The sequence below is a fragment of the Trachypithecus francoisi genome, unplaced genomic scaffold (genome assembly GCF_009764315.1).
Source record: "Trachypithecus francoisi isolate TF-2019V2 unplaced genomic scaffold, Tfra_2.0 Lachesis_group0, whole genome shotgun sequence".
Taxonomy (NCBI): Eukaryota; Metazoa; Chordata; class Mammalia; order Primates; family Cercopithecidae; genus Trachypithecus; species Trachypithecus francoisi.
In genome coordinates, this window is record NW_022681453.1 from 22,688,543 (window position 1) to 22,712,561 (window position 24,019).

The following is a 24,019-nucleotide window of genomic DNA, read 5'->3' on the forward strand; positions in this document are numbered from 1 at the left end:
GCCATTGCCATGTTGATTTTCTATACCTGACACACAGAGCTGCTCTTCCCCTGGAGAGCAGACCTGCATGAGGTAGCTGGGGGCAATGGCCAGGGTAGGCTTTTGTGAGGCACATTTTATGTGCTGGAGAAAATCCCCTGGCTCGTACTGTATTGATGCTATCTTAGATGCAGGTAGTAGAAGCACTTAATTTGGGTATCTTTGAGGAAGTGAACAACAGAGGATTGGGAGAAATTCATTCCAGTTGGAACACAAAGTGTATAAAGTAAAAAATATACTAGAGTTAATAGCTGGACTTCAGTTTGAGGGGGAAGAAGCACCATGATAAGCTTCATATTTAGGAGGGAGGAACCAAGTACATTGAAGTTCAAAGAACAAGTGTAACCTGAGAATGCTCATTCGTGGTTATTGTCTAGACTAAGGTAGGAAAAGTGACTTAAGTCTATAGCCACATTTTTCTAGAGAATTTCCTGTTTGACCATTGTGTGGGTGAAGATCTCATCCCTATTCCAATATTGTAATATTGTAATATCCTCCAGAGCCTCAAATAGGTGTTCAATCCTGGTGCTTGCAGTGTTAAACAGAACAGACACTTAAATGATCAAAGCCTTCCTTCAGATTGCTTCCCAGAGGAACAAAGGACAGTATGCTCTTTGGAAACTGGAAGTTTTATGAATGAAAAAAAATCATTAGAGGAAATGGGCTAAGAAATTATCTTAAATTGTCCTTGAATTTATGGATATTGAAGACTGGAATACTTTTGAATTTAAAAACTAATCTGGACTTCTTTTCTGCCAATATGGAGTAACCATATTCCAATGAGGTCCTCACCTTTATAACTAAGAAGCCCTAGACATAACGCAACAAACAAGTATAGGTTGAGTATTCCTTATCTAAAATGGTTGGGACTAGAAGTGTTTCTGATTTTTCAGATTTTGGAATATTTGCATTATTCTTAGTGGTTGAGCATCCCTAATCTGAAAATCTGAAATCCAAAATGCTCCAATGAGCATTTCCTTTGGGTATGACCTTTGAGCATTATATTGGTGCTCAAAAAGTTTCAGATTTTGGAGAATTTCGTATTTGGATCTTGGATTTTGGATTAAAAATGCTTAATCTGTATAAGAAGACTTGAAAAGGAGAAAATGAAATGTCTAGGGGCTTTGGGTCTTAAAGACAAAAGGGAAGTTCCTTGATTTCCCTGTTTGACTCCCATATATCCTGAATAGAGCATTCCAGAATCTTCTCACCTGGACCAACAATAGGCACAGATTAAAAAAAAAAAAAAAAAAGTCCCAGAAAATCTTGTTCCTTCTAGCCAAAGGACCACAGAAAATCTTTGTGACAACACTTTTTCTACTCCAGCTGAACATCAATGGAACAACCAATCCTACATGGTTTCAGTGGGGCCAAATTAGAAGTTGATCTTTTGCCCCACGCATACCCCCTTGGTCCTTCTCCCACCTAGAATGACTGCTAAGAGAAAAGATGAAATTGGATCCAGAGTCTCATTATATAAAATCCATAATGCCCAGAATGCAATTAAAATGCCAAGAACCAGGAAAATCACAACATGCATGAGAAAAAACAATCAACAGAAGCCAGTATTTACATGAATTGGATGTTGGAATTACAAAATTGTTTTAACAAGCAATTAGGAATTCTCTTGCAACAAATGAAACAGTAGAAAATCTCCCAAAGAAATAGAAGTTATAAAATAGAGCCAAATGGAAATTATTGAACTGAGAAATACAACCACCAAATAAAAGCTCAGTGATCAGCTCAATAAAGTGAAGATGACAGCAGATAAAATCAGTGAATTTCGGGACAGATCAATAGAAATTACCCAATTTGAACAACAGAGAGAAAATAGACTGGAAAAAAATGAACAGTCTCAGGGACTTGAGGGACAATAACAAAAGATGTAACATTAATTACATGGAAGTCAGAGGAGAGAGAGAATGGTACTGAAGAGGTATTTAAAGATGTATTGTCTGGAAACTCCCCCAAACTGGGTGAAAGGCATAAGCATACATATTCAAGAGGTAATGCAAACTCCAAATAGAATCAACCTATGTAAATCCATGCCAAGACACATCAAAAATATAATTAGACAAGAAAAAAATATTGCAACAGCCAGAGAGAAAGGACACATGGCTTATATGGAACACGAATTTGAATTACATAGATTTCTCATATGAAATCATGAAGACAAGAGGTAAGTAGCATAGCATTTTTCAAATACTGAAAGAAAAGAACTGCCAACCCAGGATTCTATATCTAGTGAAAATATTTGTCAGCAATGAAGGAGAAATAAAGGCATTCTCAATGAAAGTAAAACTGTAAAACTGTTGCTTATAAAAACCTACCCTTAAATAATGTCTAAAGGGAATTCTTTAAACAGAAAGGAAATAAGAAAAGAAAGCTTGGAAATTCAGAAAGGAGAGAAGAACATTGGAATGAGTAAGAAAATTACAATTAGAGTATCCTAATTATCAGGCAATTCTTAAATTATGTTTGATAGTTGAAGCAAAACTGTAATACCATCTCGTGTGATACCCAATGTTTATGGATGGAATACTTAAGACAATTGTATTTTAAAAGTGTGAAGGGTAGAGGGACCTAAATAGAAGGTTTCTATGCTTCAGTGGAAATGGTAAATACTGATATGAGTAGACAGTAATAAATTACATATTTATATCTTAATACCTAGAGCAACCACTAAGAAAACAATACAGAGAGTTATTCTTAAAAAGCAACTCATATGAAGGTAAGAAATGAGAAACAGAGGAATTAGAAAGAGGATGAGTAGGAAAAAAATAAATTGGCAGACTCAAGTTTTAATATATCATTTATCACCTTATGTATTAGTCTGTTCCCACTCTGTTAATAAAGACATACCTGAGACTGGTTAATTTATAAAGAAAAAGAGGTTTAATGGACCTAAATTCCACATAGCTGGGGAGGCCTCACAATCATGGCAGAAAGCAAAGAAAGAGCAAAGGCACATCTTACATGGCGGCAGGCAAGAGAGCATGTGCAGAGGAACTGCCCTTTATAAAACCATCAGATCTCATGAGATCTGTTCAGTATCATGAGAACAGCATGGGAAAAACCCACCTTCATGATTCAATTAACTCCCACTGGGTCCCTCCAATGACATGTGGGGATTATGGGAGCTTGAATTCAGGATGAGATTTGGGTGAGACACAATCAAAACATATCACCTGAAATTTAAGTGTTCTGAAGACCACCAATGTAAAGGCAGAGATTGTTTGAGTGGATTAAAAAAACTCAAACAAACATGATCCAACCATATGACCATATGATGACTATAAGAAACTCACCTGAGGCCGGGCGCAGTGACTCATGCCTGTAATCTCAGCACTTTGGGAGGCCGAGGTGGGTGAATCATGAGGTCGGGAGATCGAGACCATCCTGGCAGTCATGGTGAAATCCTGTCTCTACTAAAAATACACAAAATTAGCTGGACGTGATGGCACATGCCTGTAGTCCCAGCTACTTGGCAGGCTGAGGAAGGAAAATCACTTGTACCTGGGAGGCGGAGGTTGCAGTGAGCTAAGATTGCACCACTGCACTCCAGCCTGGGCAATAGAGCGAGATTCATCTCAAAAAAAAAAAAAAGAAAAGAAAAGAAAAGAAACTCACTTGAAATACAATGATAGATATGTTGAAAGTAAAAAAATGGGAAAAATATGTACAGTGCTAACATTAATTTTAAAGTAGGAGTGATCATATTAATATCATATAAAGTCTTCTTCAGGGCAAAGAAAATTACTAGAGACAAAGAAAGGGATATTTCATAATGATAAAAGGATCACTCCCATAGAAAAACATTACAATCCTAAGTGTGTTTGGACCAAAATACAGTTTCAAAATACACAAAGCAGAAACTGTTAGAGCTGAGGATAGAAATAGACAGATTTACAATTATAGTTGGGACTGGTACATTCCACAGTCACCAATTGATAGGCTACTGTACAAAAAGTCAGCAAGGATATAGAAGAACTGAACAGCACCATCAACCAGTGAGATTGAGATGACATTTGTAGAGCACTCTATCTAAGTAACAGCAGAATACACGTTCCTCTCAAGGACCCATGGAACATTAAGCAAGATAAAACATATCCTGAGTCATAATAGAAACCTTAAAATTAAATCTTTAAAATTGTAGAATATAATTTTTGATGAAAATGGAATACAACAGGAAATTCATAACAGAAAGACAGCAGAAAAATCCTCAAACACTTAGAAATTAAACAGTATACTACTAAAAAAATACTTGGGTCAAAGAAGAAGTCTTAAAAGAAATTTTTAAAAAATGTAAATCTGAATGAAAACAAAGACTACATATCAAAAGAGGTGGAACAAAGCTATAGCAATGTTGGGGAGAAATTTATAGCACTATATACTTACATATTTAAGTTCTCTGATATTTGGAGTTTCTACCTCAAGAAATTAGAAAAAATCGTGCAAAATAAAACTAAAGCAAGCAGAAGGGAGAAAATCATAAAGAGCCAAAGTCAACTAAATTGAAATAGGAAAACAGTCGAGAAAAATCAGTGACACCAAAAGCTGGTTCTTTAAAAATAAATCAGTAAAACTGATAAACCTCTACCAAGACTGATAAAAATAAAAAGAGAGGGGCAGGCGCAGTGGCTCAAGCCTGTAATCCCAGCACTTTTTGAGGGCGAGGCAGGCGGATCACCTGAGGTCAGGAGTTAGAGACCATCCTGGCCAACATTGTGAAACCCCGTCTCTACTGAAAATGCAGAAATTAACTGGGTGTGGTGGCGCGTGCCTATAGTCCCAGCTACTCAGGAGGTTGAGGCAGGAGAATCGCTTGAACCTGGGAGGCAGAGGTTGCAGTAAGCTGAGATGGGGCCACTGCATTCCAGCCTGGCGACAGAGCAAGACTCTGTCTCAAAAAACAAATTTAAAAAGTAAAAATAAATAGAGAAGACAAATCACCAATATCAGGAATGAGACAAGATACGCCAGTACTGAACCTACAGTCATTAAAAGGATAATAAAATACTATTATAAACAACTTTACACTCATGAATTAACGACTTAGAAAAAAATTGATCAAATTCTCAAAGCCGCAAACTACCAAAATTCAACCAAGATGAAGTAGATAGCTGGAATAATCCTACAACTATTAAAGAAATTGAACTGATAATTTCAAAGCCCCCTCTTCCCATTAAAAAAACATTTTCAGGTCTAGATGCTTTCACTGGAGAATTCTACCAAACATTTAAAGAAGAATTCATGTCAATTTTACACAATCTCTTCCAGAAAAATAGAAGAATAAAGAAATCACCCCAGCTCATTTTATGAGGCTAGCATTTCCCTGACAAACCAAAGATAGTGCAGAAAAAGAACAATATTTCTCAGGAACTTACATGCAAGAATCCTCAACAAAATTTTAGCACTTCAAACCCAATGATGTATATAAACAATAATATGCCACCTCCAAGTAGGATTATTTTAGATATGCAAAGCCAATGTAACATCCATCTCAAATCAATCAATGTAATCTGCTATATCAGGCTGAAAATGATGACTCATATGATCATATTAATTGACTTAGAAAAAGCATTTGATAAAAAAAAACCCATTTATAATTTTTAAAATGCAAAACTACTCAGTGCACTGGGAATGGGAAGTAACTTCTCCAAATTGATAGAAACCATCTACAGAAACCTACCTACGGGTAACATCAAACTTAACAGTGAAAGTTTCAAAGGTTTTCCTCTTAAGATCAGGAACAGGTAAGGATGTCCACACTGACATTTGACAAAGTATAAGTTTTAGTCAGACCAGGAAAAGAAGTAAAAGGCATATGGGTTACAAAGGAATAAGTAAAACTTCCTGTTTTCAGATTACATGATTGTGTATGTAGAAAATCTCAAAGAATCTACACACACAAAATATTATTATTTTATTTGTAAGACACGGGGTCTTGCTGTGTTGCTCAGGTTGGTCTTGAGCTTCTGGGCTCAAGTGATCCTACTGTCTCCACCTCCCAAAGTGCTGGGATTACAGGTGTGAGCCACCACACTTGGCCTCTTTATTATTTCTTACAGTTACATGTGGATCTATGATTACTTCAAAATAGAAAGTATAATTTAAAAAAATCTGAAGTAGGTGAGGAATTCTTGAAGAGAAGCTTTATCAAATTAATGTGAACAGTTATATAATGTGTGTAAGGTTGCTTTAGTTATACAAAAAAGTACTGATTGTGATTCACTTTCTAATGGCAGGAGGTTTTGATATTCTTACCTTATGGGTCTTTTTATTTGGAGAAAAGCTCAGATGACAAAACATTTATTTTTTCATTAGTATCTGGGGATATGTTTAAATAATGCTGAGCTTCATTGCATGAAACTTTAAACCAGTTTCCATTTTTACCATAAATTTACTGTTAGGTCATGTTCATTAGGACTTACTTAATTGCATGTGACAAAGAGTACCTAATTCATGAAAAGCAAAATGGAAATTTACATCAGCTTCCCTAGCACCAAATTCCTGGGGTGGAAAAGTCTGCACCCAAAACCTTACAAACTGGATGTCAGGAGTCATCCCCTCTCCCCAGCTATCTCCTCTAGGTGTCTTCTGTGAACTCTGATTGGTTCTGCTAAATCAGGTGCCCATTCTGGAGCCATGATTGACTCTCAAGGGGTGGGGCAGCGTAGTCAGCAGCCCAGTTCAGGTGCTTATACCCATGGCTGAGAGGCAGGCCTTTGCTGGGCAGACTTGCCTGGTTTTCCAGAAGGAAAATATTCTGGGCAACCATGACAGTGCCTGTGAGATAGATGTTCCACAGAAGTGTGAATGAATGAATGAATGAATGAATGAATTTGAGTAGAGAAGCCACCTGGGAGCGGATTGTGGTTGAAAAAAGGTTTTTTTCACATCGCTAGAACATCCACAAAACATTTGAAACAAAAGCATCAAACTCATTACATTGTCATATAATCAGGGCCATCAGAATGAGATTGTGGGTGAAATTATCTGAGTCTAGGGTTGGCAGTTCTCACTGTCTCATTCTGTCTAAACACCCTGAATGGAGCTTTGAGGCCATTTTCTCACATTCTTTGTGTAATGGGGATGGAGAATTATGACCTTCTGTATAAACATGGATAGAACTGGCAGTGTGATCATCGATGCTAGTCTTCTGTCCAGAGTTAAATGATTCTGACTAGAATGTGCCAAATCCTTTGGGGTGTTTCATTCTTTAATCAAAAGATTCATGTGCATCCTGACAAGTTCTTATGACAGCCAAATACCCAAGATTCTTTCCTGCCCATACCTTTCATATCTTAGGATTGTTTCCCTGGTGGCCACTGCGGTGTTACTCCAAGTTAATGAAAGGGCGTGAAGAGGCTTCTAGAAGGTGACAGCTGGGATTATGATGTTGTGCACTGACAGCCAATTCAGATTTCACAATACTCAGGTGACCCCCTGAGAAGTCAGAAGTAGATTATTTAAATTATAACAGCCTTTGATAAACTCCATTTAAAAATATTGAGGGTGTAGTGAGAGGATCTCTGTGAGTCTTAGAACAGAGGAAAAGGTTAGGGTAAAAGTGCTGTGCTGACCTTGATCAAACTGAGTTGTCCTGGAACATAGATTTCCTGAGATTTTGCTTGAAATAGCCCACAGCACACCATCCCTGAAAAGGGGGTCTTAAAATTCTGTTAGGTTTTTGGTTTTGTGCTTTAAAGCTATTGTTTACTGTCGGGAGAGAGTTTTGCTTTGCTGTTTTATGTACCAAATAACTGACTTTTTTTTTTCCTTTAAGGAAAAAGAAACCATGACAAATTGGGCGAGCCTGGAGTTCAAATATAGAATTTGAATGAGTAAACTCTCATCCTAATCTACTTCAGACCTTCTGAACCATTCATTAGACCTTAAAATGAACCTCCTGTGGTCTCTCTTGGGGGATCGCAGGGGAAGGGAGGGAGGAAGAGAGTGATACGGTTTTTCTCTGATTTTATAATGAAGATGTCCTGAAATCCACTGAATTTCATGGCTCTGTTTAAGATTGATTTGTGAATATTTGTTGCAAAATCAGCCCATCTTAGAAACCCGTGTAACTCTCATCTTCTTTGGCGGTTTTGATCTTTTCTTATGGGATCAGAAGTCACTAAAACTCCATAATCTAACAAAAGTACACGCCAGAGTTGCTGGATTTTCCCCTGTACTTTTCTTTTAGCCTGAGATTTGTCAGTGGAGGCACCCTGGATTCTAAAACTTCCTACCTCCTCTGGCCTTATAGGTATAGAATATACAGTTTGTGAGTGATACTGGGGTAAGGGGTATGTTATGAATCATAAGCAGAAAGTAGCCCTTCTGCACGTGGGCACATGTTGCCTGCCAAAACACCTAGGGAGATGAAGTTTGCAGAGAGAACAGATACCTGCTTTTATTCAATTCTAAACTAATAAAAGATAGTAAGAAATGTCTCATGACATTTAAAAAGACGTTAAAAATAACTTACATAGAGAAAAGTTGAGAACAACCTACATGTAAATAAATTCTAGATTCAGTATAATTTAACATAATATGACTCTAAATTATAAGAATAAAGTAGGTTTATATATATCACCACAAAAGAGTGATAATCATATATGGTTAGATAAAGAAACAAATATAAATTTCAGAATAGTATGGTTCATGGCTTCTATTTTGTTTGCTTAAAGACAGAAGGAGAGGAGAGGAGGGAAGGACAGTGGAGGGGAGGGGAGGAGAGGAGAGGAAAGAAGGGAGGGAAGAATAAAGGAACAGAGGGAGGGAAGGAAGATGAAGGATTCAGGAGGTACACTTGATATATTTTGCACTGTTAGACTGTCTTTACAGTGAACCTCAAATCCTTTCACAATCATAAATAAAATATTTTAAATAAGTACTTTCCTAATATTGAGATTAACAAAAATATTTAAAAGAAACGATTTTTGTGGGTCTGTAAATACCACTTGTTTCCCTGTGATTGTGAGGATATAACTTCTGCTGATTTCCAGGTAGGTTTCCTCCTTTGCACATGAGCTGATTTGTGCTTACCCCTTGATAAGCACAGGTAAGAGATACAGCTGCATTTTAAATCCATATCACCTTACTGATTTAAATAAACCATAATGTAGCTATCTCACTGTGATTCAAATGATGCAGAATGCAAAGTAATTCCCAATTCCTGTGTAGTAGCTTTGTAGATTTAAGGCTACACAAATGATCTAGGGACTGTTTCTATGTAAGATGTAGTGCAGAAACTATGCTCAATTCTTTTTTTATATTATCCTATATACTTATATCAATTTGATGAAATTCATTTGTTTGGAAATAGCCAGGATACTACTGGGGAACTAATAAGATTAGCCAATATATGCCAATACATTGTTTGGATTAAAACCATTAATATGATACAAACATTTTTCATTAATTTCCACTTCATTATAGTGTGCTAGTTGTGAATTCCTTGTATGAGCCTAGATGTTAGCAAAATTTTTTGTTAAGGGCCTGATAGTAAATATTCTAGGTTTCATGGGCCATATGATTTCTGCTCTAACTACTCAGCTTTACAATTGTAGCATGAAGGCAGCCATGGGTAATGTGTAAATCAGTGGGTATGGTTATGTTCCAATAAAACTTTATTTAAAAAAATAAGTGGCAGGCAAAATATGGCCCATGAGTTAGTTCGCCAATCCCTGGTCTAGACTGTGGACAACACTAGGAGAAGTCTGTTATTAAATAAATAACATACATTAGCATCAGGTTAAAATCTTTCTGAAAGGTGAACATGGGAATTGGTAGTTGACAGCATGACTAGATTGGGTAATATTCCTTTACTCTTCTCATTTCAACTCTTTTGGCAAATGAGGATTTGGGCTGGATCTTTCCTTAGACTGTCTTTCTACCTTGAATAAACTTACCAATTAACCAATTTCTGATTTCTCTGTTCATCAGTATTTAACTGGAGGGCAAGAAGACTTGGATATATGTTGTAAATAGAGGTAGAGATAAGAAATAATATCAGTAGTAAATATAGCATTTTGCAATTTAGAAAATACTTCTTATTGGATTCTTATGATTATTACCAGTGTCATTTCCAATCTTTACACCTGAGGTCCTGGGCCCAGATGTATTTGTCGACTGAGTTGACAGGTGATTGGATAGACGGAGAAGCTAAGAGAGTTTAAGAGACACATGCAGGTATACACAATCAGTAAGTGCCCAACCACATCATGAATACTCACTCATCTGAAGATGTCAAATACTATCCTATTATCTTCACTATCTGAGCAGGTAGAGTTACCTTTGCGGCATGGTTCGACCCCACGTCATTCTTCTAAAGTCTTGTCCTATAGAGTAAATTCTAATTCAGATTTGTGTTTTGAAAGAGTATCAATGAATATGATGTGTTGGGACATTTATGTGATAATGTATCCTTATGGAGCTGTGATGGCCATCTTAGTAGAAAGGGCACAACTGCTTATTTGTATGAAGTGTAAAGTGAAGACTAATACAATCGTTAGTTCGTCCTTTATTTCTACCCATCTGGGAATCTCTCGAGGTTGCTTTATCTTGGAATTCTCTGTGGCTGTACATAGACAGGTCTGCTGAAAGCTCTGTGTGTGTGTGTGTGTGTGTGTGTGTGTGTGATTGTCGATATGGATGGGTGTCCATACTCCTTGGTTCTGCCACTTAGCCAAGGAGACTAATGAAGTGAAAAGCTGGCTTACTGTGGCCTGGCAGTGACCTGGTAGTTGTGCCCCTGCTGTTTCTCCCCAGTTCCTACCAAGGAGACTCTATGGAGACTGAGACTGCTGCTTGTAAACCTTGTCCTCTGGTCCCCCTGCTTTCAGTGCCCTTGCCTTTCTTTGCCTGTGACAACCGCTTGGGTCCCAGCAGCACCCATGCCTCACCTGAGCATCCTGTTGACCACATAGCCTGCCCTCTTCCTGAGGCTTCTTCCCTGGTACCCTGTCTTGATATCAGTTTTATGGAGCTTTAGGGTAGCATTAGTGAAACAGAGGTAGATATAAGAAATAATATCAGTAATAAACATAGCACTAAAACTGATTTGGTTGATTTGAAACTGATCAAATCCTGAGACTCGGGAGTAGTATGTTCCCAGATACACTTATACCTTGTCATACATGTTCACACCTCACATACCCAGAACTCACTCATCCATTCACTACTTGGACTACTACAGAGGAGCAAAGCCATTTACTCTATATAAGGCTCCTTGAATGCTCACTCAGAGCCCATTTACTCTTGGCACACAATTTTAACCAATTTGGCTATTAACTATGAAGGGAAAGCAATTAGGTGAGGAGGGAGGGGGGAGAAGTATCCAGAGACAGCTTTCTCTTTCAGCACTCCTCATCCCAGGAATGGTGCCACCGTGGATCCAGAGGCCAAAACCTATACCTACAAGCCATTTTAGGTCCCTTCTGCAGTCTCCAAGTCCATTGATTCTCCCTCCCCAGTAATCTCCAGTCTCCCCGACATCTCTAGTCTAGCTGGTCCTCCACAGTTACTGTCATCATTGTCTTCTCCCAGCATCTCAGCTCTAGCCTTGGTGCAGAGTTCCATCCCGCTGGTCCTGACCTCCAGTGCATGTGCTTCCACATGAAGCAGATAGGCCTGGGGAAGCACAGCTCCTTAGAGAACTCCCCTGCTTGCATTTCTTCCTCACATTCCCCTTGTTGTTAGCACAGTGGCAAACTCCCTATTAGTACCTAGAAGGAGATACATCCCTGTTTGCCCAGGGGTTAGTCTCCATATGTGTGGGCTGTCAAGGACTAGTTAGTAAAAAACACTGCCTTTTACTCTCAGAAGCATCCCAGCTTGGATGGTTGGATCATTGGGCCCCCTCGTCAAGCCCTGCATGATGTGCCTTTTGCATGTGCATTCTCATCTCTTGCTAGTATGACCTCTTCCCACCCCTGGTCTCCACCAGCTTTCTCTCTTCCTCTTTCCTGATCCAGCCAAATAAAAATTCCTCTATTCTTGACTTCGTCATGCATCCTCTTAAAACCAGGCCATTGCATGTGTTCTTTTCCCCTGTCTGGAACATGCTGTTTCTCTCCTTCCTGTTCTCCCACATTCCTACTTTGCCTGGTTAACTCTCATTTTCTGATCTCAGATAAAATAACATTCCCTTTAGAAAATCTTCCCTTCCCGCCTAACAAGGGGCTCAGTGGTCCCTGTAGTCTTCCTATGAGGCCACATGTGACCTGGTTTCTCACTGCCCTCCCCACTGGCCAGCATCTCATGGACAACATTGTGGTCACCACTGTCTCCATGGCACACAGCGTAGGGCCAGGCTCTCCATAAATAGAACTGAATGAGGAAAGAAAGAAGCACATCCCAGCCAATCAGTCTCCTGGCCAACCTCATCCCCTACTCCAAGGTTTTCCCTTTCCACCTGAGGTGAAATCTAACCTTCTTTCATTCGGGTGAGGCCTTCTTTCATTAGGTTTAGGCCTTCTATCATTAGGGTGAAGCCTTCTTTCATTAGAGTGAGACCTTTCTTCATTAGGATGAGGCCTTTCTGCCTCTCTCTCTACTAGCCAGTCCATGATCTTTTCCCACTGTGGGCACCCCACACCCTTTCCCACCTCCTTAGGGCCTCAGCACCTTGTGAGGTCGCAGCTGCAAGGTCATCTTCCCTGTCTCCCCTTCTCCCTATCACCTTGCCCTGAATCTTGGGAGCCCTAAGAAGAGGCATTTCTTTCTTTCTTTTTTTTCCACTTGCTCCTTGACCTCTCTCTCCCATCTTCACCCCAACCTGAAAGTCTCAGTGGGCACTTGTACTTTGTGTTTTCTCTGCTGCATCTGTTAAAAGGGTGTTTAGCCCATCGAATGGGCTTAAGTATTACTGACCACATAGGTAAGTGAATGGATAAGGAAATATTAGATTTCTTTTCCTGCTATAGTTTAAAATGGTCTTGAGGGTAAAAGCAAGAGTGATGGGTGGGAAAACTGACAGCTGAAAGAGTAGGAGCTGATAGTCTTGGTGTTTGGGGAAAAGGAGAAAAATAAAACCATAGATAAAACAACCAAGAAAACTCAGAACCCTAGATCCCGAGTTGTCTAGGGTTTTGCTGTGTTGTAGCAACACACATATATCCCATTGCAGTTACTGTTCAGCACGACAATTTTTAGTCTTTGGGGTGAATTTAAATTCTCGTCAGTAGTCTCTGTTTTGGTGGGAGAAGGTAATTTTAGAAATGGAAATGACTGAAGGTTAAGATTTACGTTACTACAGCTTTGAGTCCTAGCCATGGTGACCAGCCGTGGGCACTGGTTGTGTCACATCACACCCCTGTGAGCTGCCCTTTCCCATCTACAGAGCGAGGATCAATACCACCTGGGAGCCAGGTGCGGTGGCTCATGCCTGTAATCCCAGCACTTTGGGATGCTGAAGTGGGCAGATCACTTGAGGTCAGGAATTTGAGACCAGCCTGGTCAACATGGTGAAACCCTATCCCTACTAAAAAAAATGCACAAAAAAACAAACAAACAAAAAACGATGGACATGGTGATGCGTGTCTCTAATTTCAGCTACTTAGGCGGCTGAGGCAGGAGAGTTGCTTGAACCTGGAAGACAGAGGTTGCAGTGAGCCGAGATCGTGCCACCACACTCCAGCCTGGGCAACAGAGTGAGACTCCATCTCACACACACACACACACACACACACACACACACACAAAACACGCAGAAAAAAATCTACTTTGGCTTCAGATACATGTCCCAGTGGGACTCTGTTATTAAAGGGGATAACAGCTTTTAGAACATTTTGCCCAGTGCCCAGCATCTTAACAAATGTAATTATTTGCTTAAGTAATAATGATGATGAATGCTTTATTGAGAGGTGTTTACATCCCAGATGGTTCGCATACAGAAAGACAGAGGATATAAAGGATACAGTGCAGTATCAGAACAAGCCTTTCCCAGGACATCTCTCCCAGGAAGATGAGTCCTTCTGTAGGGAGCTCTCATGTGCATACCTGACTACCAAGTCCTCTACCTTTCAACATTTTTAATGGAAACACCTAGACCATCAAGTTAGAATGTCCTGTTCATGATTTCACAAATATTTAGCTAATGATAATGGGGATTTTAGAATATGGCACAGAAACAGGTCCACACTTTGATTCACACTCGTGTCCTTGGCCATTAGTCAACATAGTCTCTGGGTAAAATGTGACGAAATTACCCAAAGTACCTGGACCACTCTGCAGACCACTCCAGAGACATGTTAGCAAAACACCGTTTGTGAAGCTCTGGGTTTTCGTGGCCAGCATCTAATGTCCAAAGATTTATGGTTTTATACTAAAATTGATGTTATTTTTATGGCAGGTGACAATGATAGGAAGAGATGAAAGAAAATGCAACTAGCAAGAGGTCCCACCATGCATTTGAAAATCGCGCCCTATTGAGTTGCTTGCAGGTGCGGCCCCTTGGCTGTTCTATTTATAACTGACTGGAACATTGCGAATGTGATCAGGATAACAGGAATACAGTCACGCCATCCCCTTACGCTCGGGTTGCCACTCCTGACTTTCCAAAGCCTCATCTTATCTTGCCTTTCATTTGTTCATCACATACTCTGAGGGAGAGGAATCAAACCCTTGGATCTTATATTTTATATTAGATGAAATGAATCCAGAAAGACTTGCTCAGAATAAAAAAGCTACTTAGAGGAACCATGTTAAATTGCTATTTTTGTAGATCAAAAAATGGTCAAATGTCAGCAATTGCATGTGAATACAGCCTGACAACTCCGCGTTTCTATTAGGTGTTACTATGGCTAGGCCCTTTAATTGGACAGTGACTTCAGGTGTAACACATTAACCCACGTGCTCCCCAATTTGTATTGTGCATTCCATTAGTAGGGAGTTGAGCATGAGCATACATGAGTTTCTGTTTTTTCTTGCCTGTGCTTCATGTAAATAAATAAAATAACTAATTAATAAGGGGAGGGGGAGAAAAACAACCTCCGGTAGGCAAAACAATGGGCTTTCACATGCAGATTACCCCATCAATGTGGGAAAAGCAGCCTTGTTTCCTGTCCTCGAACTTTAATTATTTCTGCGGATTAAACCGTTGCTTTTGCCAAAGCTGGTTAAAATGAGCTTTGAGAAATCACTGAAGCTTTTAGTGCCGCGTGGCTTCACTCTGCTCGTTCCTTAGGTGTGGGTCTCAGTGCCAGGACATCTGAGCCTGCCAGGCACACGGGCAGACCCTTGGGGGAGAAGGTGGGGTGGCTGCCAGGGTCTCTGTCTCAGCTGTGATCACTGAGCCTGGGGAGGACCATCCAGATGCCAGGCCCTGTGTTCTGCTGGCCAAGGACGCTGGCGGCGTAAGTCTGCTGGCACAACTTGTGCATGGCCCCAGAGTTTTCATTTTTTTGCCTGAAACACTTTCGGACTGGAGGTTGGAGCTGAAGTCATTTCCCAGGAAGGAGCTGTTGTCTTGCCAGAACATTGCGAGTTCTGTGGTTTCAAGCAGTGTTCGACTCACCTTTGTGGGGTCGGGGAAGGTGAAATGGCTTGGGTAGAAGGTCTGAAAAATAGTGGAAGACACCTCTGGCAGCTTTACTCCCACCAGCCTAAACCCTCTGAGTTTCCCTCACTCTGGGTCATGTTGCTAATTCAGGAGCAGTCTCTTCTCCGTTAAATTCATCCACTGCACAAAGCAGAAGGTATTTCTGCTTGTGTAACTGCCTCTTTCTTATCCTTAGAGGGAGAAGATGATCCTCCATCAGTAACACTTAAAAGATTAGCCTTGAGTCTAGCAGCTTTCGTGGGTATTTGCTACAAACTCTTGCTGGGTCAAGCTGGATTGACTTCATTGAACAGCCAGCTGGGTCTTGCAGGAGAACGTGCGGCACAGATCAGTATGCCCCGGTTGGTGCTGAGTTCTCATTAGCATTCCACTCGGGGGTCAGAAGCCGAGTTACTGGCTTCTCCTCAAGGACCACTTTGGGGATCTGCCGATTGCTGAGTAACCAAGATAATGTGGTGTGCTGTGAGGCACTGAGGGAGCTGGCTTATATAGAGAGCCTCCTGCTGTACTTGTTTTTGGCTTTTCTTCCTCCCCAGTTGTGATGAGCCTGCTGCGCTCTGGCTTCATTATGTAAGCGTCTAATGAGCCGGGAGTGGAAACTGTGGGAGGGAGCAAAGATTTCACCAGTGCAGCCCGGACCTAGCTTCTGGAGCCATCCCTGTCACTACACTCCCTGAACCTGCACTTGATCTTGTTGCCCAGACATTTCTTCACTTTCGACTCACTTTCATGGATATCAAATGTTTTGTTTTGGGTTTTCTCGTGACGTCCGGATCATGTGCCCAAAGTCTTGCAGTCGGAATCATGTGATCCAGAGTGGCTAACCAAGACCACACTCTTGCCACATTTCCATTGTTAGACACACTGTGCTGCAGGAGACTTGGTTGACATTTGACTATGCATTTTGACTTATTTACTTTCTGAAATCCCATTCTGGTTATCAAGGTGGTGGATGACCAAAACTTGGCTGGGCCTAAGAATCTTAAAGACAACATTGTTTTGTTTTGGTTTTCTTTGTAGAGATAGTATCTCACTGTGTTATTCAGGCTGGAGTGCAGTGTCATGATCATAGCTCACTGCAGTCTCAAAGTCCTGGTCTCAAGGGATCCTCCTGCCTCAGTCAGTCTCTTGAGTAGTTGGGACTACAGGTGTTTGCCACCACTCCAGGGTAATTTTTGGATTTTTTATAGAAATGGGGTCTTGCTCCATTGCCCAAGCTGGTCTCTAACTCCTGGGCTCAAGTGATCCTCCTGCCTCAGCCTCCCTAAGTGCTAGGATTACAGGCATAAGCCACCATGCCCTGGATACGATTTTTAAAAGTATAATTTCTGGGCCCACCCAAAGCCTACTGGATCAGAACCTCTCAGCCTGGAGGCCTAGGATGTTTTTTAACAAGCTTCCAAGGGAATCAGTCTGTTGCAGTCTGTCCACCAACATACTATTAGACACTATTGGGATCTAGCACAACCCCAAATCTTATACCCCAGTCACTTGTAAGAAACTCTAGCAATTCTGCTTGGATTTGTTTGAATGTCATTACATGAAACTTCATGAGCATGTGCTTCTGGAGTCTGATTTAAATGTTTGACTCATTTTTGGAGTTAAAATATTAAGTAATTTCATGGTATGATATACCTTCTAAACATGTTTAGATGTCAAACATGATGTTTGACCCTGGCTAATTTTAATAGCTAGCACGTCAAACTAATAGTTGTGAAAGACTCTGTGCCCAGTTACCAATTAAAGAAAAAAAATACCACTTCCTTAGTTAAGCTTTTAAGGACACTGGGAAATAAAACCAGGCACTGATAAACAATGGTAGGCATTTATATAGAGAAAAAAGTGTCCACAAATGCACACAGTCCTCCACCACAGTGCCTGGTTCCTGTCCCTGTGTCTGCACCAAGCCATAGTTGCCATCAGGACTGACTACATAATTTTCAAGATCCAGTACAAAATAAAAATGCAGGGCTTCTTGTTCAAAAATTATTATGAGCTTCAAGATGGCCAACAGCAAGGCCAGGCATGATGGCTCATGCCTGTAATCCTAGCATTTTGGGAGGCCGAGGCAGGCGGATCACCTGAGGTCAGGAGTTGGAGACCAGCCTGGCCAAGATGGCGAAACCCCATCTCTACAAACAGTACGAAAATTAGCTGGGCATGGTGGCGAGCACCTGTAGTCCCAGCTACTCAGGAGGCTGAGGCAGGAGAATCACTTGTACCTGGGAGGTAGAGGTTGCAGTAAGCCGAGATCACGCCACTGCAGTCCAGCCTGGGTGACAGAGCGAGAGTCTGTCTCAAAAAAAAAAGATAGCAACAGCAGAGCATTAAACCAAGGGCAGAGGCTTCTGAGCCCAGAGCATGTGTGATTATACAGGTCACACACCCATGAAGCTAACTCTGCATTTGAACTTAAATTTCTTAGCTCTGACAATAAATATGTTCTCTTTTCTACTTGTTCGTGGGATGCCTTCAAAAGAGTATTGACATAAATAAGAGTCCTGAATTATGATAAAGGTTTTTGAAGTAAGGAGACTGAATTTTAGGGCAGCCTATCTTTACTATTTTTTAAAGCAGCTTTCAATTTATTTCCACTTCATGTGCAATGATGTGAAAGTTTGACCACTAGAAGAGGCAACTTCTTTACTCACACTCCTCACATTCCAGAAAGGACCTGGAATGGGACCCTTTCAGAAACACCCGCCTCATAATCTTCAATTCCAAACTCAGGTTGAAGCAGTGCAGTGTCTGCTGTTATTTAGACATTCTCGTTGTCTAAAGCTGGAGGGTTTTTTGGGTGGTCTCTGTCTGTTTGGTGTCACTATCAACAAATGTGTGGAAAGAAGAAATAACCGGAGATGCGGGCGAGCTTCAATCAGCCATGCCTTAATTGGTGAGTCAGTTGCATTGGAGCATAGGCAGAATCAATTAGGAAGCTGGGCTGAGGGCACTGGCCCTGCGGCCTGCCCGGCAGGGAGAGCCAGTGTGAGGCTCCACAGGAGAGGAGGAAGCGCTGTGCCCCCCTTCTCCTCCTAAATAAGCCTCCAGGACTGCTGAGTTGCCCAAAAGTGCTCAATTGTTTTCAGTTCTTGTATTTTCCAAGAGTTCCTACTACCTGCCAGGCTCTCTCAAACACACCTGTCCAACCCCTTTCTTTCTTTCAAGAGCTACCCCTCTAGAGTATCCTTAGAGGTCTCTCTGGCTCCCAGAAGACAAGTCCTGACTCAACTTCCTTCCTCTATGACTGTGTCTCAGCATTAGTCTAGCTTTCTTGAAGGCAGGAACTATCTTTTCGTCCATGTCTTCACTGTTCCTGACCTGGGGCAGGCTGTTCATTGTATGGACCAAGCTGGCAAGTTGGATGGTGGCTTCAAGGCTAAGATTTCAAAATATGGAATACTTTCACAAATACAGACATGCTGGAAAGAGGAGCACATCCACAGCAATGATGCTTTGTCTGTGGAATGATGTTTTCTCATGTTTCAAAAGCCCACCAATTTCTTACAACACAAAACAATCTAGAATGTGGACAAGCAAAAGCAAGAGAATTATAAGTTGCATGTAGTTCGTTGTCACAAAGAACCAACTCTGGTATTTTTGTGTTTATCTGCAAGGCCATCATTTTATCAGATATGCATGCTTTAACAAAAGAAAAGTTGAATTTTAACTTATCTAAATGTCTTTTTAAAATAAGAGTAAATTGGGATCACCCTTACAGGCCCTGAAATATCCTACTGTATTTTAGTTGGCTACATAGCATTCCAACCTCCTTATTATTGAAAATATAGCTTACTTCCAGGGTTTTTTATTTTTCATTTTTTGCTATTATAAACAATGCTATGATGAGCATCAGTATATTAATATTTGGATTTGTTTAATTCCTTAGGATATGGGCCTGAAATTGAGTCAAATGGTATTTAACTTTTGCCCACATGTAAAACCTTTTATGTGTATTGATTTGCCTGTTCATTCAACAAATATTTGAGTGCTTGTCTGCCTTAGGCTAAGCACCATTAGGACTTTAGGAGTATAATGGTGAGCAAGAGTGATGAAGTCCCTTCTCCCACAGAGATATTAAGTTCGGGTGGAAGAAGACAGATAATAATCAAAGTATTGTTAGATCCAGACTTTAGACCCCAGTGATGACAACACTCACACTGACATCCCTGATCTCAGCCCTGCCTACTCAGGAGTCCTTTGGGATGTTAATCGGGAGTGTAAGTTACTTGTACCCAAAACCAAACTCTTGGCCTTACCTCCCCAAATCACACCTTCTCCTAGTCTTCCTCATCTCAGCAAATGGCAGTCCTCCCTTCCAAGACTCAGACCCCAAATCCTAGCATCACCCTTGTCTCTTCTTCCTGGAACCCACATCCCAGTAGCCAGCAAGTCCTGTCACCTGTGCCTTCAAGAGAGCCAGCATCTGGCCACGCTTTACCCACTCCACCACTCTCACCCTGGGCTAAGCCACCATCCTCTGTTTCCTGAATCTTGGCAGTAACCTCCTAACTGGTTGCCCTACCTCTACCTTCCTCAGCTCCCACTTGCTCCCCAGCATCCAGCCTATTCACGCAGGAGACAGAGTGCTGTGTGCCTTGTTAACGTAAACATCAGATCACGTCCCTTGTGTAGTCAACATCCCATGAAGGCCGTACTGCTGTGGTAGTTTGCAAGGGCTGCTGTGATGAAGTACCACAAAGTGGGTGGCTTAAAACAGCAGAAATGTATTGTCTCACAGTTCTGGAGGCTGACAGTCTGAAAATCAAAATATCAGCACAGTCAAGATTCCCCTGAAACCTGTAGAGGAATCTTTTTTGGCCTGCTTCTAGTTTTGGTGGTTTGCCTGAAATCTTTGGTGTTCTCTGGCTGGCATATGCTTCATTTCTGTCCTCTGGCTTCACGTGGCATTCTATATGTGTGTCTTCACCTGGTCACTTTTCTAAAGACACCAGTCATACTGCATTAGGGATCCAACCTACTCCAGTGTGACTTCATCTTAATGCAGCTAATTACATCTACAACAACCCTTCCAGTCCTCCTAGGACTGAGGAATAGGGCTTCAGTGTATCTTTTGTGGGGGACACAATTCAACCCAAGCACTGGTTGAAACCCACATGCCTATGGTGGTTCTAAGAAGTTTCAAGCTCCTCACCATGCATGAGGTGGCCCTTAGCCTATTGTGGACTCACCTTCTAACCCCATCCATTCCCAGTCTTTATTGTTTACCACCATTTCAGACATGCTATGACTTTTCCAGCCGAGGACTTGCTCTGCTATGCCTCGAATGCTACCTGTCTTCTTAGTGGGACCACTGTGACCACCCAAGCACAGCAGCCCGTGCTCCCTACTTCACTCTTTCTCACCCAACCCACCATACAGAACACTTGCTTCTTATTGTTAAGCTATTTTCCCTTAAACATTTTTAAATTTATTTGGTGTCTCTCCCCACTATTGCCCCCACCCACTAGTATGTAAGTTCTATGAGGCCAGAGACTTTCTGTCATTTTCCAGTATGTAGATCCCAGAAAAGTGTGTGCCAGTCCTTCCATGAACATTATTGTGAATCCTAGTGCGTGTCAGAATTAGATAAGTGCGTTTGTACTGAATGCAGACAGGAACTGATTGACAGCTGTGTGGCATGTATAAATAATCTATAGGATAAATCATTTCATATGAATTTGATGATATTTGCTCCAGCTCATTTGAGTGAGTTTTTTTCCGTAATGCCTTGAGATTACGATGCAGAGTCCTTTACTAGCAGAATAAATTGAACTTTAATTCTGAGATGAGTACTGAGTCTGATCCAATTCTGTAGCTTAGATGAACTATTCTTCCTTTCTCTTTATTTGAAGGCAGAACATAGCAATGAATCAGGGGAAGGGGGCTTACCAAATTGCATTAGAATCAGGTACTATTTTCACTTGACCATGTAATGTAACTTTATATATATATATATCATCTATTAATCACATAATAACAACCAATGCATTCCTCCTGTGGGCTTCTTGTTTAATACTTTCAGGGGCTGGAGAGCAGCCTTTCTAGGGTTGAAGGAGTTATTTTCAATACTGTGAGAAGGTGGGAATAGTCGACAGAGGAAGTCTCTTTCAGCACAAGGACCCCAAAGCACATAAAGCGAGTTGAATTCACAGAGGCTCCCGCTGGCTCCATTCCAGCCTGCATTTGTGATGCTGCAGCCCTGTAGATGTAGCCCTGTGCACACACACCGGAGCACTGTATCCCTGGATCCATGGACAAGAAGAAGACATGGCCTGAAGGCTCCACTTCTTTTCACCCCCTCTCTAATCCCTCTTTGCTCAACTCTGATATGAAAGTCTAAATTAACATAATCATAGTTTCCACAACCTTTTAAGCAAAATGCACCTATCTCCCAGTCCTGTGCTGCAGATATTCACTTCGTGCTTGCCTGCATATTCCTCTGCGTCTCTTCAGACGCTCTTCACTACTTCATATGAGTTTTTGGGAAACATATTTTTAGTTTGCCTCAGAAGTGGAGTTGAAAATCTTTTCCATGTAGTCCTTGGAACCAGAGAAGCAGTAAGTGGACAGAAACCCAATTGTAAGGTTTCCATTTAAATAGTATTTTGCCACTAAGAATGAACAACATTGGGGGAGCCCCTGGGCAGAGGAATTGGCACTGTGCAAGGGAAGGACATACTTTCTGTATCTCCAGAGGGCATGTTCATGTCCCCCTAGATCTGTTTGTCCCCACCTCCTGTCCCAGATGTCATGCAGCACTATAGTTTCTGACTGTGGAATGGCTCTCCATGTGGCTGGGTGTTTCGTTTCGTTTCGTTTTGTTTTTTGAGGCAGAGTCTCACTCTCTGTCACCCAGGCTGGAGTGCAGTGGTGCCATCTTGGCTCACTGCAACCTCCACTTCCTGGGTTCAAGCAATTCTCCTGCCGATGAGGCCGGACTCCCTGCGTTGTTGCTATCCCCTCATATATCTCCCAGCAACACTCTCCAAGTGATGAGAAATTCCTGTAGTGCCGCTACACAGAACGGCCAAAGTAAAGTAATACTGACAGTACCAAATGCGGACTAGGACACAGAGCAATTGGGTCTCTCATAGGTTGTTGGTGGGAAAGTAAAATAGTGCAGCCATTCTGGAAAATAGTTTGGCAATTTTCTCATAAATTAAACATATGGAAACTGTATGACCTTACCTATGACCCAGCAATCCCATTCCTGGATGTTTATCAAAAGGAATGAAAAATTATGTCTACACAAAGACTGGCACATGAATGTTCCCAGCAGTTTTCATTGTAACCACCCAAACTGGAAACAACCCAAGTGTCCTTCAGCAGGGGAATGAATTAACAGAGTATGGTACATCCATACAGTGGAACAAAAAGGAAGAACTACTAATTTTAAAAAAGCCAGTCTCAAGAAGTTACATACTGTAGGACTCCATTTATATGACATTCTCAAAATAAAATTATAGTGATAGAAAATGATCGGTGGTTTCCTGGGACTAGGAGTGGAGGGAGTATAGGGCGATAAAGGGTTATTCCAAGGGAGTTTCTTTATGGTGATAGAACAGTTCTGAATCCTGATTGTAGTGGTTGTGACACAAGTCTATTATTGTGATAAAATTTCATAAAATTGTAGATACAACAAAAAAATGAATGTGAAAACTGGTGAAATCCAAATGAAGTCTGTAATTAGGTTAACAGTATTATACCACTGTCAATTTCCTGGCTTTGATTATTGTACTACAATAAAGATGTTGTCATTGGGGGAAGCTAGGTGAAGGGTACGGAACTTTCTGATACTAGCTTCACAACTTTTATGTCGGTCTATAATTATTTTTTAAAAGGCTTTAGAAATTCCCCTAATAGCAGCTAATAATTCCTGAATATTTGCTAGTTCCCAGCCCTTTGCTCAGCCTGGCCCTTTGCTTATCTCATTTGATCTTCCCAACAGCTTTGTCTGGTTCATTCTGTTTTGCCCATTTTATGGAGGAAGAGATTTTACGAAAATCACACACACGATAAAGAGTAGTATGGCTAGGTTTTGCATGCACTTGGCCTGGCTCCAGAATTTGTGTGTTTAACCACTGTAAGGTTTTTCCTCCCTTACCAAGCTTTGAGATACAAAGACTAGTGTAGACCATGCTGTGTGTAGACCACTTTGCTTGAAATCTCAGTAGTAGTGCTGAATGATGTGGCTTTCATTGTTGATGCTTGCCATGATGAACGTGACTCTTGCAGATTTAAAAGTGTCATGGCCCGGCTGGGCACGGTGGCTCAAGCCTGTAATCCCAGCACTTTGGGAGGCCAAGACGGGCGGACCACGAGGTCAGGAGATCGAGACCATCCTGGCTAACACGGTGAAACCCCATCTCTACTAAAAAATACAAAAAAACTAGCCAGGCAAGGTGGCGGGCGCCT

General features: G+C 41.2%; 1 protein-coding gene across 2 annotated transcripts in view; it reads left to right on the plus strand.

Annotated features, from left to right (window-relative positions):
* Positions 1-24,019, plus strand: part of CACNA2D3 (calcium voltage-gated channel auxiliary subunit alpha2delta 3) — a 967,057-nt gene that overhangs the window by 472,850 nt on the left and 470,188 nt on the right. The gene's annotated exons all lie outside the window — the stretch shown is intronic.